This window comes from Xyrauchen texanus, chromosome 1, assembly GCF_025860055.1.
Source record: "Xyrauchen texanus isolate HMW12.3.18 chromosome 1, RBS_HiC_50CHRs, whole genome shotgun sequence".
Taxonomy (NCBI): domain Eukaryota; kingdom Metazoa; phylum Chordata; class Actinopteri; order Cypriniformes; family Catostomidae; genus Xyrauchen; species Xyrauchen texanus.
The window spans coordinates 1,818,194-1,836,811 of NC_068276.1; the positions used below are offsets into that span (position 1 = coordinate 1,818,194).

Sequence of the window (18,618 nt, forward strand, 5' to 3'; positions counted from 1 at the left end):
CGCTGCCTGCATGTGATCACAGCCCAGGCACACGAGGCAGCTTTCATGACCGTCAGAAGTGGAGAGAAATCAACCGCATTCAGGAACTACACAGAGGCGGATAGACATCTTTAAAAAGACGCGTCCTGAAAAGGACGTTCAACGCCTGCTGTGTAATGCTCTTTTATGAGTGGGAACTCAATCTCTTTTAGAGGAAATAGACTCTTTTTAGGAGAACACTTATTTAACAGGAAGAAAGTGTCGAAGCTCCCAGGGGCGTAGACTGCATAGCATGCAGAGAGAGAGAATGCCAGCTGGAAACGTGCCGTAGATCCAACAGCAGTGCTTCTCACCAGTAGAAGTGAGTGAAACAGTAGTGAACTCAGCTTGCTGTTGCACAACTGTTTGGCTCCGAAGAAAAATTCTGACTGGCACTCACTGCCCCGCTTCCCTTTATACCCGTATGTCTGGGGCGGGGCATGCAAATTCTGTCTGCCAACTTGACATTGGCCTTTTCTCAGGTTCAGAGGTATGTTTGGCATCCCAGGAAGACACCTTGTGTCACTTCATTCGACACAACGTCGAGTGAGCGACAGAAGGGGAACAATATTTTTTTCACCATTTGTATTCATGGTTTATGTCAATATCTACAAACACTAATACAGTTTAATATAAAAAATTTAGCATAATTAAGAACTAACATGAACTAACAATGAACAATATCAGTAGGTATAAATTAACATAAACCAAGAATTCCAAGATGAACAATTGATTGAAAAACTATTCATTGTTATTGAATGCAACACGTTATTTGCATACATGTGCATTGGCAATAGCACATTGGCTGCTATATGTGGATTTAGTAATGCAGAAGTTATAATAGGTCTCAATTAACAATAGAACAACAATGACTAACACTCCTTTGATGTGGAGTTAATTTTCATTGATTTTCAGGTCACTTTTGAGCATGACAATACTTTGCTTATCTTTCATGATCATCAGAAATGTGTTTCTTACATAAAATTTTGATTTTAAGTCATTTCTTTTGTTCTTGTTAATGCCAAAGAATTTACATCTTTCATTAAAGGTTGCTTGTATGTTTAACTGATATGTATATTCTCACACTATGTTACCCATAAATATGTAACACAAGTGTACTATTACTTCACTAATATTCTAAGGATGATTTATATTATAACATTTTAATTGATCAAGTAATGTCTTATCTTCATCATTTCAGGTGATTACCATCAGATGACCTCCACAGTGGGTACAGTGACTTGCTACAATTTTCACAATAGTTTGTGCAGATGTATTTTAGCAATAAATGTTTTGAATATTTAAAATATTATTTTGAAGAATCAAAAACATTGTGTATTATATTCGAATAATATTCACATTTTAAAGTCAGCTGATTTTTAAATTGACATTGTTTCCTTAGTCCACAAGAAGGCGCATTAAATACGTAATACGGCAAAGTGGTATTTTATTGCAAAAAAATTAATAAATTCTGGCTGTTAAAAAAGAGCATTACATTTTCAAATTTTCTAATTAAAAAGAACTTTAAAAAGCATCTTGAGACACCTGATTTTTGTTAAACTGTATTTGTTGCACTGTCTAATCTTTTTTTAGCACAAGAATGATATCTGTCTGAAGTCCTTATCAGTGCTTGGCACACATCCAAAATTCAAATGCACAGTTTTAGCATTAAAATTATTATTTTTTTTTTAATTCAACTGAATATTCAAAATACAATTTTTATTTGACAGCCTTAGTAGAGTATTTGTACTAGATCTTGTATAATGCTGTACATTTTATTTTAGTTTGTGTTGAATTTTTTTGCAGATGGAAGCAGAGAAACTCGAATCTCTAGTGATAAGATTTTCAATTAAATGTAATAAAATACAGTGTATTTTAGATTAAAGGTCTGCCAAATTGGACCTGATGCTGAGAGAGAGAGAGAGAGAGCATTCAGTAAATCAGTCTCTCAGATTTCATGTCATCCAACTTCATTGTCTGTTTTGTTAGCTGTAGGGAACAGAACTGTCAGTGAATTTCTCCTGGATCACTTGAATGAACTGAAATCTGAGGAGATGAAAACTTTTACATGGCATTTGACTCAAGGTGTAAAAGACTTCAAAATCGCTAAAAGTCGACTGGAGAATAAATCCAGATGTGAAGTTGTGGAGTGCATGATTGATCATTATCGTACAGATGGTGCCGCTCAACTCACTTGGATCATCTTGGAAAAAATGAAGATGAACTATCTTGCAAAAGAATTACAGGAGAAGCTTCAAGTGAAAGGTAAATCTTATTGCTCTACTGCTCTTTTCCTTGCAACATCATCTGCCAAAATCAAAGGACAATGCATTCAACATGATTCTCAGTTGGTTCATCCCTGAGTGGGGAATATCAATAGGATATCCTAACAGGAATGGAAGGGTGGTGTCAGTTTGCCCTACGAGTATGCTGCTGATACATCACCCAAACGCCCTGCTGCGCGGGCTCTACAGCCAGAACCAAAATGTGTGTGTTGCTCGCTGTTCTACCCACATCCGAAACCATATCTACCGGCTTCTCTTTCTCACTGACCTACACTAGCGTTCAGATGCGTGTCGCTAACTCATTAAACTTCTCTGTCAGCCTGACAAATTCCTTACAATTATCACATCCCTCACTTCTGACAGATGAAGCTATAATAAACATGTGGCATGGAATGCAATAAGCGATAATATGAGCAGAAGCCATGACTTACCACAATTATTTGTTGTTGCGGGGGTTTGAGATCGATGTGAGTCCCTCACGTAATTAGTGGTGCTTGCCAAAGGCAAGGCATCACTATTGTTATTCACCATACTTATTATTATTATTATTATAATTCGGCGGGTAACTTGTCCCGCAGCTTTTGTCACACACCCCTGAGTGAGGCGTCAAATTATGCGGCCTATTGAGGAGAGGTGTGCTATGACTTTTATAAGCGATCGGGGGTACGGTATTTGCCCCAGGGGCAAAAAAACGGCCGAAAAAATCCCATAGACTTAACATTGCGACAAATTTTGACGAGTCACAGCTCCGAGCGAGAATTTCGCAGAAACGTGTCATTTGCCACATTTGAAGAGGCTGGCAGGCTCTGTAATATGGGGTAAAAGTTGCACCCCTGGGGGGCAGGAGCTGCCCAAATTGCCCCCATTGACTTACAATGGTGTAGGACGGACCATGAAATGAAATTGCATAGGGACTTTGTATTGAACATAGCTCTGGATCACAGTGTCATAGAGACAAGGGGGCGGGCTCATTTTACTCAGATGACCAATCAGTCTCTCAGGATCATTGTGAAGCTATCAAGCCACACCCTAGCAACCATTTAGAGCACCTTAGCAACAAGTCCCATAGTCTTCTAATGAAAGAGTTCAAAGGGATATCTCCGGATAGTAGTGTCATAGAAACACAAGGGTGGTCTCGTTTGACTCTGGGCAGCAAACAGCCAATCATGAATCACCTTAACACTTCCTAGCCCCTCCCTAGCAACCATTGTCGAGCACCTTAGCAACCAAAATCCATAGAGGGATATCTTCCATTCTGAATGTCACAGAGGCATGGGAGTTGGTTTATATCATTCATAATGACAAGCAGCCTTTGGAGATTCATGATTGGCAGCTACCAAGCCAATCCCTAGCAACTAAACAGAGTACCCTAGCAACCGTTTAGCAATAACTATATCGCTGCACCAGAAAATCATAGAGACTTCTGGGTTGATTTATTTCAATCAGGATGGCAAGGACACTTGATAAGTATCACTATGGTAACTGCCTAGCAACCAGATGGGGGTACCCTAGCAACCGGGTAACAAATCACATATCTCTGCACCAGAAAAACGTAGAGATTTCTGGGTTGGTTTATTTCAATCAGGATGGCAAGGACAATTGATAAGTATCACTATGATAACTGCCTAGCAACCACATGGGGTTACCCTAGCAACCGAGTAACAAATCACATATCTCTGGATCAGAACATCGTAGAGATTTCTGGGTTGACTGATTTTACTCAGGATAGCAAGGAGACTTGATAAATATCACTACGGTAACTGCCTAGCAACCAGATGGGGGTACCCTAGCAACCGAGTAAAAAACACATATCTCAGCAGTTATAAAACGCTTTTTGACGAGTTTTGCACGGCAAGCACCACTCACATTTTCTTCAGGAAATGTACATTCTAGTTAGTGGTGCTTGCAAAGCATCACTATTGTAATCTCACATACTTATTAGTGGTGCTTGCAAAGCATCACTATTGTAATCTCACATACTTATTAGTGGTGCTTGAAAAGCATCACTATTGTAATCTCACATACTTATTATTATACTTTTTATTTTTATTTTTATTTTTATTTTATATCTCTTAACAAAACTTCGGCACCTAACTCGTCCCAAGCACCGTTTGGCGTAGACCCACGAATGAGGTGTCAAATCGAACGGCCTATTGAGGACACATGTGCTATGACTTTTATAAGTGATCGGGTACGTGTATTTGCCCCAGGGGCAAAAAAGCGCCGAAAAATCCCATAGACTTAACATTGAGACAAACTTTGACGCGTCACAGCTCCAAGCGAGGATTTCAGAGAAACGTGTGATTTGCCACATTTGAAGAGGCTGGCAGGCTCTGTAAGAGCATACCTCAATATGGGGTAAAAGTTGCACCCCTGGGGGCAGGAGCTGCCCAAAAATGCCCCAATTGACTTATAATGGTGTAGGACGGCCCATGAAATGAAAAGGCATAGGGATTTGTATTGAACATAGCTCTGGATCACAGTGTCATAGAGACGAGGGGTGGGCTCATTTTACTCAGACAACCAATCAGTCTCTCTGGATCATTGTGAAGCTATCAAGCCACGCCCTAGCAACCATTAAGAGCACCTTAGCAACAAGTCCCATACACTTCTATTGAAAAAGATCAAAGGGATATCTCCGGATAGAAGTGTCATAGAAACACAAGGGTGGTCTCGTTTGACTCGGGACAGCAAACAGCCAATCATGCATCACTTCAACACTTCCTAGCCCCTCCCTAGCAACCATTGTCGAGCACCTTAACAACCAAAATCCATAGAGGGATATCTTCCATTCTGAATGTCACAGAGGCATGGGAGTTGGTTTATATCATTCATACTGACAAGCAGCCTTTGGAGATTCATGATTGGCAGCTGCCAAGCTACTCCTAGCAACTACACAGAGTACCCTAGCAACCGTTTAGCAGTAACTATATCTCTGCATCACAAAAACGTAGAGACTTCCGGGTTGACTTATTTCAATCAGGATGGCAAGGAGACTTCATTAGTATCACTATGGTAACTGCCTAGCAACCAGATGGGGTTACCCTAGCAACCGAGTTACAAATCACATATCTCTGCATCAGAAAAACATAGAGACTTCCGGGTTGACTTATTCCAATCAGGATGGCAAGGACACTTGATTAGTATCACTATGGTAACTGCCTAGCAACCAGATGGGGTTACCCTAGCAACCGAGTAACAAATCACATATCTCTGCATCAGAAAAACGTAGAGACTTCCGGGTTGACTTATTTCAATCACGATGGCAAGAAGACTTGATTAGTATCACTATGATAACTGCCTAGCAACCAGATGGGGTTACCCTAGCAACCGAGTAACAAATCACATATCTCTGCATCAGAAAAACATAGAGACTTCCGGGTTGACTTATTTCAATCAGGATGGCAAGGAGACTTGATTAGTATCACTATGGTAACTGCCTAGCAACCAGATGGGGTTACCCTAGCAACCGAGTAACAAATCACATATCTCTGCATCAGAAAAACATAGAGACTTCGGGTTGACTTATTTCAATCAGGATGGCAAGGACACTTCATTAGTATCACTATGCTAACTGCCTAGCAACCAGATGGGGTTACCCTAGCAACCGAGTAACAAATCACATATCTCTGCACCAGAAAACACTACAGACTTCCGGGTTGACTTATTTCACTCAGGATGGAAAGGAGCCATGTATTGTATTACCTTGGTAACTGCATAGCAACCACACGGGCTTCCCCTAGCAACCGAGTAACAAATCACATATTTCTGCACCAGAAAATCGTACAGACTTCTGGGTTGGTTTATTTATGACCATAATTTTTGTTCTTTTCCAGTTACAACATGCTGTTTGACGAGTTTTGCCACGGCAAGCACCACTCACATTTTCTTCAGGAAATGTACCTATCTAGTTATTTTTATTTTTATATCTCCGTACAAAACTTCGGCACCTAACTCGTCCCGCACCGTTTGGCTTAGACCCACGAATGAGGTGTCAAATCGCACGGCCTATTGAGGACACGTGTGCTATGACTTTTATAAGCGAACGGGGGTACGGTGTTTGCCCCAGGGGCAAAAAAGCGGCCGAAAAATCCCATAGACTTAACATTGCGACAAACTTTGACGCGTCACAGCTCCAAGCGAGGATTTTGCAGAAACGTGTGATTTGCCACATTTGAAGAGGCTGGCAGGCTCTGTAAGACCATACCTCAATATGGGGTAAAAGTTGCACCCCTGGGGGGCAGGAGCTGCCCAAAGTTGCCCCCATTGACTTACAATGGTGTAGGATGGCCCATGAAATGAAATTGCATAGGGATTTTGTATTGAACATAGCTCTGGATCACAGTGTCATAGAGACGAGGGGGTGGGCTCATTTTACTCAGACGACCAATCAGTCTCTCAGGATCATTGTGAAGCTATCAAGCCACGCCCTAGCAACCATTTAGAGCACCTTAGCAACAAGTCCCATAGACTTCTATTGAAACAGATCAAAGGGATATCTCCGGATAGAAGTGTCATAGAAACACAAGTGTGGTCTCGTTTGACTCGGGACAGCAAACAGCCAATCATGAATCACCTCAACACTTCCTAGCCCCTCCCTAGCAACCATTGTCAAGCACCTTAGCAACCAAAATCCATAGAGGGTTATCTTCCATTCTGAATGTCACAGAGGCATGGGAGTTGGTTTATATCATTCATACTGACAAGCAGCCTTTGGAGATTCATGATTGGCAGCTGCCAAGCCACTCCCTAGCAACTAAACAGAGTACCATAGCAACCGTTTAGCAGTAACTATATCTCTGCACCAGAAAATCAGAGAGATTTCTGGCTTGATTTATTTCAATCAGGATGGCAAGGAGACTTCATAAGTATCACTATGGTAACTGCCTAGCAACCACATGGGGTTACCCTAGCAACAGAGTAACAAATCACATATCTCTGCATCAGAAAAACGTAGAGACTTCCGGGTTGACTTATTTCAATCAGGATGGCAAGGAGACTTGATTAGTATCACTATGGTAACTGCCTAGCAACCAGATGGGGTTACCCTAGCAACCGAGTAACAAATCATATATCTCTGCATCACAAAAACGTAGAGACTTCCGGGTTGACTTATTTCAATCAGGATGGCAAGGAGACTTCATTAGTATCACTATGGTAACTGCCTAGCAACCAGATGGGGTTACCCTAGCAACCGAGTAACAAATCACATATTTCTGCACCAGAAAATCATACAAACTTCTGGGTTGATTTATTTATGACCATAATTTTTGTTCTTTTCAAGTTATAACATGCTATTTGACGAGTTTTGCCACGGCAAGCACCACTCACATTTTCTTCAGGAAATGTACATTCTAGTTGTTTTTGTTGTTAAGGTGGTTCCTGATCACCTGTGGTTTGAGATTGATACAATGATCTGTTTAAAAGCATGCCTTTTTATTGTGCTAAAAATGGAAAGGCGGGTGTGCGTGGTAAAATGCACTTAGTTGAATCGTGGAAAAAACAATGCTTGTCAAAAAGTAAAAAAGGAGAGATTAAAGATTAAACACTAAAAATAAAAAGATAAGCAATCCTAAGCAGGTTAGCAGTCTACAAATATGAGAGCTAGCAGCAACAGGAATAATATACAGGAAATAGTGTCACCAACCAAACGAGAGACTCCATCCAAACTAATGTGGGGGGTTTGCTGCATCAGGTGCATTCACAGAGTTGTTTCTCTTCTGCACATAACTTACATTTTACCGCTATTTTCTATATTTCATAATGTATGCATGTTATGAATTCAAATTTCCATGTATTTCTCAAAACTGACTGTCTTTACCACAAGCGAGTTAAACGAGTGCGGACATCCACATCAATCAAACTGATCGCAAAGGAGAAAGGTGCAATCATTTTGATTAAACTGTGTTTTGCGGTTAGTTATCGTGCAGAATATCTTGATTTCAGTTTCAATGTAATCAGTTGTGCAGTGCTCATGGATATCACACTGATGTCTCAGAGGTCAAAGTGTGCCAGTTTTTTATGTGTTTTACATGGTTTCTCTCCTCATCCTGCAAGCGCATGTAATACAAACAGCAACGGGATGAGTCTTTTCAGTGTAAGAGTGAATCAGCACTGCGTTTACAAATTATTGTGCTATATTAAACTATATATAGCTGAATATAATGTATAATAATGCTAAGGATAATGCCAAATATGATTTCACCAGTAAATGTATACTATGGCTAATATTATTTTACGGGATAAGCATACACTACCATTAAAAATGTATTTTGGAAATGAATATACATATATAATCAGTGAAAATACTATAACCTAAAATATTTATTTAGTTTTGTTTTGTATTTATGTATCTAACATAATTATAACATTTTCATTTGGGCAACATTATAAACATTTCTGGTGTCAACATTGCCCACTTCTGGCAGATTTATTTTGTCCCACTCCATCCCTGATTAATCATTTACACTTTAATGAACAGACCTTTTATTTTTTTTATTTTTATTTTTATTTATTTATTTTTTTTTTTTTTATATACAAGTGTAGGAAATTAACTGTTTAGCATATGTCCTAAAACTAATAATAATAATAGTACAGTTATTCAATCTCGTCGATTGGTTGCTGCTAGCTCACTCAGGATTTGGTTTCCCAGCATCGAGATATCACAACCTTTAAAATGAAAATGAAGAAAGATATGATCTTAATGTTAATGAATAACACACTCATGGAGAAATAAAAACCTTTGTATATAGTATATAGACTTGTTTGTTGATTTATGTTACTAGCTATCACATACACTGAATACAATATTTAAATTATTTGCCTCATTCAGAGATAGGCTGCATATTTTCACTCTTTATTGAACTGAAGCAGTTGCAGGCATCGTTCCGTTTGTGCTGATATCTTATGCACAAAAGAGGTGACAAGATTGCAAAAAGAAAGTGACGTAAAACCGACCAAAGATGCCAGACACGCACGGCCCCATGGTTGCAATTTGTACTAAAGTACCAAATGCAATCATTACTGATACACATTTATTGACAAACAGCTGCAAGTTTATTTGTTTTATATAAAATAAAAGTGAGTGTGTACTGTAGCTGTTTCAGGGTGGGGGATTGGCAGTGGCTGACCTTGATAGGTGTGCTGACAATGATGAAGACTTGAAGATGAAGAACCCAAGTGCAGTTTATTTACTGAAATTCAAAACCCTAACTATTAACATGAACATAAACTTGACTTAAACTAGACTTAGCAAACAAGGTACATTAACATGCAATACTTTAATGTCAAACATGAGGCTTAAACACATGACATGGGAGAACAAGACAAACAAGTTAACCAATAAACAGACAGAACTTTAAACAAGATAAGCCTTGGATAATAATTCACAAATCTGACTGATCCAGACTCAAAAAGAATACTTGGAATATAATGCATGAATCATGGACTTCTTTCATGATAGTTTTAAAGTGATTTCCTGTCTAAAAACTATATTTTATTGTTATTATTATTAATGTGCTGTTTATATGGAGCTGGTATGCGGCAGTAGTAACATCAAGATCATGGATTTAATTCCCAGTAAACACACAAACTTATCAAATGTATAATTTTAATGCACTGTACAGGAAGTTGCTTTGGATAAAAGCATCTGTCAAATGCTTCATGCAAAACATTTGCTACATTTAGCTTCAATGGCAGCATTTTCAGTCTCTCAATATATATTTAAATCTTTAAACATCTCATGAATATAGGGATATACTGTAGATCACATTTGCATAGCTGAAATATGTGGTGCTTTTTGTGTTGTCACTATACACTGAAGGGTACACTTTAATCACCAATCATTTTCTTTAGCTTTTTACACAGAAGGAGGTAAAACACATAGTGATCTACTCTTATATTTCCTGGAAGAGCTGAGAACAGCAGACGTAAAAGGGTTTAAATGGCATCTCAGTCAGAAGGGGAATGACTTTCCACCAGTCCCAAGAGGTAAACTGGAGAAAACATCATTAGAGGAGCTGGTGAGCATCATGATTCAACAGTACGGCTCTTCTGATGCAGTATCAGTTATGATATGTATTCTGAAGAAAATGAATATGAATGAACTTGCAATGAATCTAGAGAAGCAACTTGTGTAAAAAACAAATCAATGCTACAAAGTTACAGAGCTCTGACTGAATGAACATTTGTGAACTGAACTGAAAAAGCAAGTCTGAGCAGTTCTGTCAGGAGGAATGGGTAAAATCTCCAGTAAAGTATTATGAGAATATTTGTTGTTGAAGTTTGTGGAATGTTAAGCATTTAAAAGGAGGTGCCACTGAAAACTATCCAAGTGTATGAAAACTTGTCTTATGTGAATGTGTTTTACCCTCAATTGTTTTTATCAAATTAAACAATATTTAAACAAACACATAATTAATTATACTTGTACTTACTTGAACATGCCTGGAGCTTGATATTTTTGTGATGTTTACTTACAGAGTATGCATGCACATTTTGTCTGCCAACTTGACATTGGCCTTTTCTCAGGTTCAGAGGTACATTTGGTGTCCCATGAAGACCCCTTGTGTCACTTCATTTGACGCAACGTCGAGTGAGCAATAGACGGGGAACTGCGGAAACGCGTTTCAATCAGATTTCTTACTAAAACGTACGCGAGACTGTTTTTATGATTTACACAGGAATTTATTCTGCTCGTGTATCATGAATGAGGCCAATTGTCAGCAATCAGGAAGATATGGCGGAGAATACATTTTTTATTTTAATGTTTTTGGGCAGTTAGTTATTAAGCAAAGATCCACTAGTATTAGCCAAGTTATTCGTTGAAGTACATGTCAGGTTTAATGAATATAAATATAAAGGTGATTTAAAAAAAGTTTACAGGATATTTATTTTTTTGCAATACAATAAGAGTGAAAAGTGACTGTCAAGGTTGAAATAAGCCATGCATTGCAAACAAGAGACATTACAGGTCATGCTAGCTACTGTACATCACTCATGTCAAAACAACATATTAAACAAACAGATATTTAGAAAGCAGTTCTTCACATCATATTTATAATAAATAATCAATAACATGAATATGCATGACTTGTTTTTCCATCAACATGGCAGCCAATATGAGTAATGAAGAATAACTTCTGTCTTACCTAAAGCAGCAAAATCCAACACTTGAACCTGCATCATATGTGCTAGCATGTGCGGTGCCCATCAACAATGCCAGACTCAACTTGAGATGAACGTGTTCAAGGAATAAATCTGATGAATAAATGAAAATGTTTCACTTCAGTCATCTCTGTGCATGCTTGTTTTGTGTCCCACCGTGCGTACAGATGCTACAACTTCAAAGGTGCATGTTCATACAACTTGAATGGAATAATTTTTAATGCTACCAAAATCAGTCTACTTGTTTATTATATAACAAAAATTTTATTTTTGCCTTTCTTGTTTCACGAAAAGTTTGCTATTCAGGCGTCTCATATTAAACGATTTATTCCTTGTATTCTCTTCTGATTTACCTTAACAATTTCAGAACAGGGCGGGTCTTCGCAGGTGAGTATCGTCTCATAAGTGTGCACCTAATGTAAGATTTTTATTTATTTAATTTTTTTTGTGGATAGTAATTTTTATTGGAATACCATAGTATAGTAAAGGGATGTCATTTGTTAATGTTTTACATGCTTGCCAGGACAGCGGCGTGGACGGTGTTCAAATGTTCACAAACAGTACCGTTGATCAGCTGTTTTAACCTTCTTTCTATCACTGAGTGAAGAAGGAAGAAGAACACTGTGAGTGCTTTGGAGACTTTAGGTAAAAAAAAAACATTCAGACCATAAACGCTGATTTCCAGAGTTAGCGTGTGGTTTTATGTGCCATCTCAAGAGAACGTTTGAATTTGATTGGTGATTATTTGTGAAGTTAGTTAGGGCTGAAATTAAGATCTTGTTTTTGCTAACCCTATCAGTGTTGCGTAATGTAATCTTGAAATTGAACATTCCAGCATGGTGTGAAGGGATTGTTCTCAGAAACAACTATCAGGAAATTTCTTCAGAAATGAGTGGGAGTATGAAAGAAGAACAAAAGGTACATATTACCTATCTGTGGCAGGGCGGAGGGCGTGGCCGGGTCGAGATCCTACACACCCGGTCCCGTCCTCTAGCTGCCCTGCCACAGTATCTTACTGAAAAGGCTGTTTACTTTCATTTACTATTCTTTCTGTGCAGGCATTTTCACGGCAAATCGTTAATTGGTCTGGATTTTAAAAAAACTGCCCAACACAAAGATTTTGTTGTTGTTGTTGTTGTTTTGACCCAAAGGTAAGTGCTATTAAATGCAAAAACGAATATATATATATATAAAAATTTTATTTTATTGTATTTTTTTGCTCTACTTCAATTCATGATTTATTTGTTCTGAACGTATGCCCTGATTTGATTTAGCAAACTTTGCTTAGCAATAATTTCAGACAAGTAATTGAAATTAAACTTCTTGAAATTGAACCATATCGTCTGTATTAACAGAAGTGCCTATTGGATATTTACACACTAAAAACTCCTGGGTCAAAAATAACCTATAATGGGTTATTTTTGACCCAACTCCTGGGTTAAAAAGGGACCAACTAATTTCTGGGTTATTTCAACCCAGAAAATTGGGTTATTCTTTTTGACCCAACTTCTGGGTTAAATATCTGACCCAAATGTTGGGTTAAAAAAACCCAACATTGTAGTTAAATATAACCCAATTTCTGGGTCGAAAGAACAACCCAAATATCTGGGTTTAAATAACCCAGAAATTAGTTGGTCCCTTTTAACCCAGGAGTTGGGTCAAAAATAACCTAACTTGGGTTACTATGCAAAGATGCCTTATTTCAGCAAATAAAACTTTGTTTTACATTATATTACACACTTCAAGCACTTTTACATTTTATTGCATTAAATTAAATTGTTTATATTTAAAAAAACACACACACACTTGGACATACTTTATTTTCCTATTTATTTTAGGTCAGACTGTAATAATGATAAGAAAAAATAGAAAAATAAACAACTCTGAAACATTCAACAAAATAACCGGATTAAACTAAGTTCAATCCAGTTTAAAGCCTTTAGAAGGCTTTAAGTCTTTAAACATCGGTTGTGTCATTTAATGCAGTTTACAACAATTAAACAGTTCATGCAAAAGCCTTAAGAAGGCTTTAAGTCTTTAAACATTAGTTGTCATTTAATGCAGAAAAATAGAAAAATAAACAACTCTGAAACATTCAACAAAATAACCGGATTAAACTTTAAGTTCAATCCAGTTTAAAGCCTTTAGAAGGCTTTAAGTCTTTAAACATTAGTTGTAAACTGCATTAAATGACAACAATTAAACAGTCCATGCAAAAGCCTTAAGAAGGCTTTAAGTCTTTAAACATTAGTTGTCATTTAATGCAGAAAAATAGAAAAATAAACAACTCTGAAACATTCAACAAAATAACCGGATTAAACTTTAAGTTCAATCCAGTTTAAAGCCTTTAGAAGGCTTTAAGTCTTTAAACATTAGTTGTAAACTGCATTAAATGACAACAATTAAACAGTCCATGCAAAAGCCTTAAGAAGGCTTTAAGTCTTTACACATTGGATGTGTCACTTCATGCAGTTTAAAACAATTAAACAGTCCTGCAATTAAGCAAGGAAGTCTTAAGGAATTTGACGGGTTTTGATTCAGATCCCTCAATCTGATACACAACTTGCTGCAGAAATTCCCATGCGGGAGCACACTGCTTAGGGTAGTTGATATCAAGAACATAAAATGCCTTGAAGCACACGTCAACTGCTCCAAGCAGTGTGCTCTGAGGGAGTGCTTGACCAGCTAATATCACAAATGCCTGAGATGCACATTGCTGGGGATCTCCCAGCCCAGAACAGAGGGGAATGGCTGTGATTGCTGGAGGTATTCCACCATATTTGTTCCAACCTAAAACAGACAGAGACAGAAATATAGATAAAAGAAAGTGAATATTGTGTAGAAGGTGAATTGTAAGCAGACTACCAGTTTGTGTTATAATGCTAAAACTAACTGTACAAGGAAGTCAAATGAGCTGTGGTTCTTAATTGGTGTGTTCATTTTGAGTGGGTCATGAATGTGTACAAGAAAATGTGGGTTGAGAACCACTGAGTAATAAAACGTAATCTCTTTTACCACTTTCTAGTCAGATTTCTACCTTGGATTAGCCTGGTTAACGCCAGACCTTGTCTCAATGAGACATGGTCTGGAAACCACATGGTCATTTTCTTGTATTTGAGGCGTGGTTTACTTAATGCCCAGAGCCGCTTATTAGGCCTACTGAATGTCTATCAAATGCGCCTGTACGTGGCTCATAGCCAATCGCTTCAATTATACCAGATGATGTATGTAGAGCGACAGAAATTCGACGAGGAAGAAGATGATGGGTCAGAGATTTATGTGTACACGATGGCGTTCAGCGACTATTGCCGCTTGTGCAAGACAAACATGAGGGTAGAAGGTATATATGGACACTCTACAGACATAAACAAACTGCTTCGGTGTGTCGCATAGACATCGCCGCCGCCTTGCTGCTCCCTCCCCGCTCTGTGATTGGTTCCTTTTGAGGGGAAAATCTGGTCCATGGTATCCAGGCTGCCTAGCAGCGTGAATAAAATTGGGCTGCGCGCAAGTCAGCATGGGGAAACCCAGGCTAACCTTGGATGGCATTGCCCAAAACTGAAATACAACTGTGAAGAACCTTGAAGTTGTTTTTTTAAATCAGGATTCACCCTTTAGCTTTCACATGAAACATGTCACTTGGATTGCCTTCTTTCACCTGTACCGTGATAGTTAGAATTAAGAATATTGTCTCTCAGAGTGGTGCTGAGAAACTGATCCATTGTACTTACAGGCATTTGGTGTATGAACGCTGTCCGTGACTCTTCAGTGGAGTGCCGGATACTCTTCTTCCCAACTCTGTAGACGGCCTGTGGTACCATGGTGGGTAGCAGTGTAAGGGCTAGTTCCCTTTGGCATCTGTAGGTTAAAGCAACACTAAGTAGGATTTTTTACCTTCAAATAATGTTTATAAAATCGTTTCAGTGGTTCATCAAGTCGTAACAGGGTGAAAGGCACTTCTGGATTTCGCCTTGGGGTCCTTTTAACTGCTATATCCACACTATGCAAGTTTGCCAGATCGGGTCGCGCTTCTATAGTTCTAATGAGACAATTCCGCTTCCAACCTGTAGGGCGTACCGCAGAGGAAAAAGCTCCTTAGGGTTACTTTAACAATATTCTAGGTATCAGTATGTGTGTGGAAAATAAAATGACTGTATAGAAATATGTAAATGAACAGATATTTGTGTCTCAACATACAGACAAATGTGACTAGGGTCGCAACGACGCGCCGACGCCATCGACACGCCGACTATGAAAATACTTCGACACGAATGAAATGCGCCGACGCCACATTCATTATTTACGCTTAAATATCGAGTAATGGCGGCTTCTGCTCCAGCTCATGGTGAAAATGACAATCTGGCTTTATCACATAAAGCCAGACCACGATCATCCAAAGTATGGGAATACTTTAAACTACAGCCGAACAGAAAGGTGCTTTGTTCACTATGCAAAGCGGAAATGTCATACCATGGCAGCACAACTGCTATGAACAAGCATCTTAAAAGGAAACATCCTGTGACTCTGCGAACTCAAACGACGAGCCAGCTGGGTAAGTAGTAGGCTTTATTACAGTGAGTTTTTGGAGTTGTTGTTGCGGTCATACCTTCTTTTTTCAGCTATTACAGCTTGTGTGCTAGTTAATAGTGTTAATTGCTAACGGTGCAGATGTAATTTATTGGCCCATTCGGCGACAATAAAATGGACTTTCATTTATAACTTCAACTTAAATCTGTCAACGAAGCCTTCAGTGCATTTAAATTGCCCGTTTTTAAAAGTTGTGTATGCACATGTAGACTAGAGACATGCACTCCGCTGGACCCAACACAACAGAGTGCGGCGGGATCTGATGGCCGAAGTGCGGCGCTGGCGGTAATGCACTCGTGCGTGTGCTGGTTACGTGGAGAATAAAACGATTCACGGGACTCCCGCAAAATAGAAATCTATAAATTGAACATCTCAAAACAAATAAATTGTCATTCATCTGTTGCACAAAAGCAGCAAGAACAACTAAAACAAAATAGATAGACCCTGGCCTGTAAATCGTTTCTATGTATAACATGTTTGCAGCGCTTAATAATGTAGCCAATCACAGACATATGTGTTTATTTCTTGAACGCAATGGCCAATCAGAAGCATTTAAGATGGAATCTCCTCACCGCTCAAAATGGACTTTTTGTTCAGTGCTGAATTCTGCATACTGGCAAATCGATATAATGAAAGATTCATTGTGCAGTCAGTTTCATTGATAATAACAGAGATGTCCGCTTTTTAGAAATTATTAAGGAGAAATCCGTCCCGCGCATGTCTCTAATGTAGAGTTTAAAAACAAACAATAACGTTATATTTACATATTAACAGTAGCCTAGGCTGTAATCTAGTGTATTTATTTATTTATTTTTATTTGAATAGGGACAGATACAAAAAAAAAAATCAGAAAAATGAATTAATAAAAGTTTGAAATATTAATGTAGAAGTTGTACTTATTAAAAGTACAAAAATATGCATTAGATTAATCAGAAAAATAATCGTTAGATTAGTCGACTAATCAAGAAATAATCGATAGATTAATCAACAACAAAAATAATCGATTAGATGCAGCCCTAAATGTGACCAAAAGGAAAGGAATCCCAGGAGCCTTGCCATAGAACACAAAAGGTCCGTTTTAACTTACCCAGTGTCATGTCCTCAACAGTAACTGAAGGGAGTTTATTTTCCTGTTTGGCCAAGTACAGGACCTTTTCGGCATATTCAGGGAGCCAGGTCTCAAATAATTTAGGTGCAGCCTCACTATGCAGCACCAGGAAGTCCTGCAAAATCTAAAAATAAACACAGGAAACAAAGGAAAAAATTTGATATCCGCTCCTTTGATACAAAATGTAAATAAGGTATTGCTGATATATGTTCCAGTGGAACCATACCATGCCCGGACTGGTGAGATGAGGGTACTCTGTGAGGATTTCCAGTATGTCCTTGGAGCTATTACCCCGGATCCAGTTGGCTCTGGATAACACTGTGTCCTTCATGTAGGACTGCACTTGAGTGAAAGGCTCTGAATTGTGTTTCAGCCATTCCTTCTGTTGGAAGGCTCTTTCTTCTGGAACGGTTGATTCTTCAGAGAAACAAAAGAGATTACAAATAAGTTTATGAGTTTTATTCCTGTAAAACTGCATTCAGATAGGGACAGGAAGCCGCTTTTTTTCAATTAATTTCAATGAGGGTCGTGCATTTCCACGCCTGCAGCCGCAGGGGTTGCCGCAAAAAAATGCCACTGGCATCCGACAAGAGACATTGAGCCAGATTCAACTTTTGGGAAACCGGAGCCCCACGTCATGCTCCAGCTGCCTTTCAGACACTCAGATCGATCAAACCTCCACAGACAGCCTGAAATGTCTCTGATACAGAGAATATCCAGGTTGATTCACGGACTAAACTTTGATAATCTACCTGTGTGTGTTCTGACTTTGTTTATTTCATGTACTAGCTTTCTAAATCTGAGTCTGACTCGCAATTTACTCCGCAAAATAATGACACAAAGAAGTTTAATTTGATTTGTGTCCAATGATTAGAGAGATAGAGACATAACAGTGAGCAAGCTCCGGCAACCCACCTACACCCCCCACCCACCGAACTCCTCTACCACGGTTACCGGCTTCTCTGTCCCTGTCTGAATGCGGCTTATGAAAGTTTTCACTGTTAAACTGATACATGGTATTGGCACAAGTTCAATACTGACAAATTTGAAAACGTTTTCAATACGCATAAGGGGGAAGTGTCAAAAAATGCAAAGTGCCTGTTGTTGTGGCGTCAGCTATTTTCACTTTTTCTGCCAAATTCAAGAAACAAACAACAGAGACAAACATGCAAATCTAATCCTTCCACTCCTTCAACGCCATACATTTTCTGTCATTGATAATGTAAATAAAAGACTTTTGTGAGCCTGTGTCACCTGGTATGTATGCCCTTCGTGACTGGCTGGCTTCAGGCATTTGTTGGGTGGACCCACGGTTTGACCTCTTTCTGACATTCCTTAGTCTTTCTTCTAAGAAGCCCGTGGCTGGGTAGTGTATCACTCCTCCATCCTTGATTAGCTTCCTGGCTTTTGTGTACCATATGTCCTGGGGGAAAAAAGAATTTTCATTATCCAAGA

At 38.7% G+C, this 18,618-nt stretch overlaps 1 protein-coding gene and 1 pseudogene across 2 annotated transcripts in view; both read left to right on the forward strand.

Moving 5' to 3' along the window:
* Window positions 1-1,840, forward strand: part of LOC127648112 (NACHT, LRR and PYD domains-containing protein 1 homolog) — a 93,837-nt gene extending 91,997 nt beyond the window's left edge. The window contains exon 12 of one of the 2 annotated variants that reach the window (XR_007971139.1): window positions 1,825-1,840. The gene's annotated coding sequence lies outside the window, so the exon portion shown is untranslated. The remainder of the gene's footprint in view (window positions 1-1,824) is intronic. The other variant, XM_052132727.1, reaches the window with a different exon arrangement.
* LOC127647906 (receptor-interacting serine/threonine-protein kinase 3-like) overlaps window positions 1-10,706 on the forward strand; it is a 35,419-nt pseudogene extending 24,713 nt beyond the window's left edge.
* The last annotated feature ends 7,912 nt before the right edge of the window (window positions 10,707-18,618 follow it).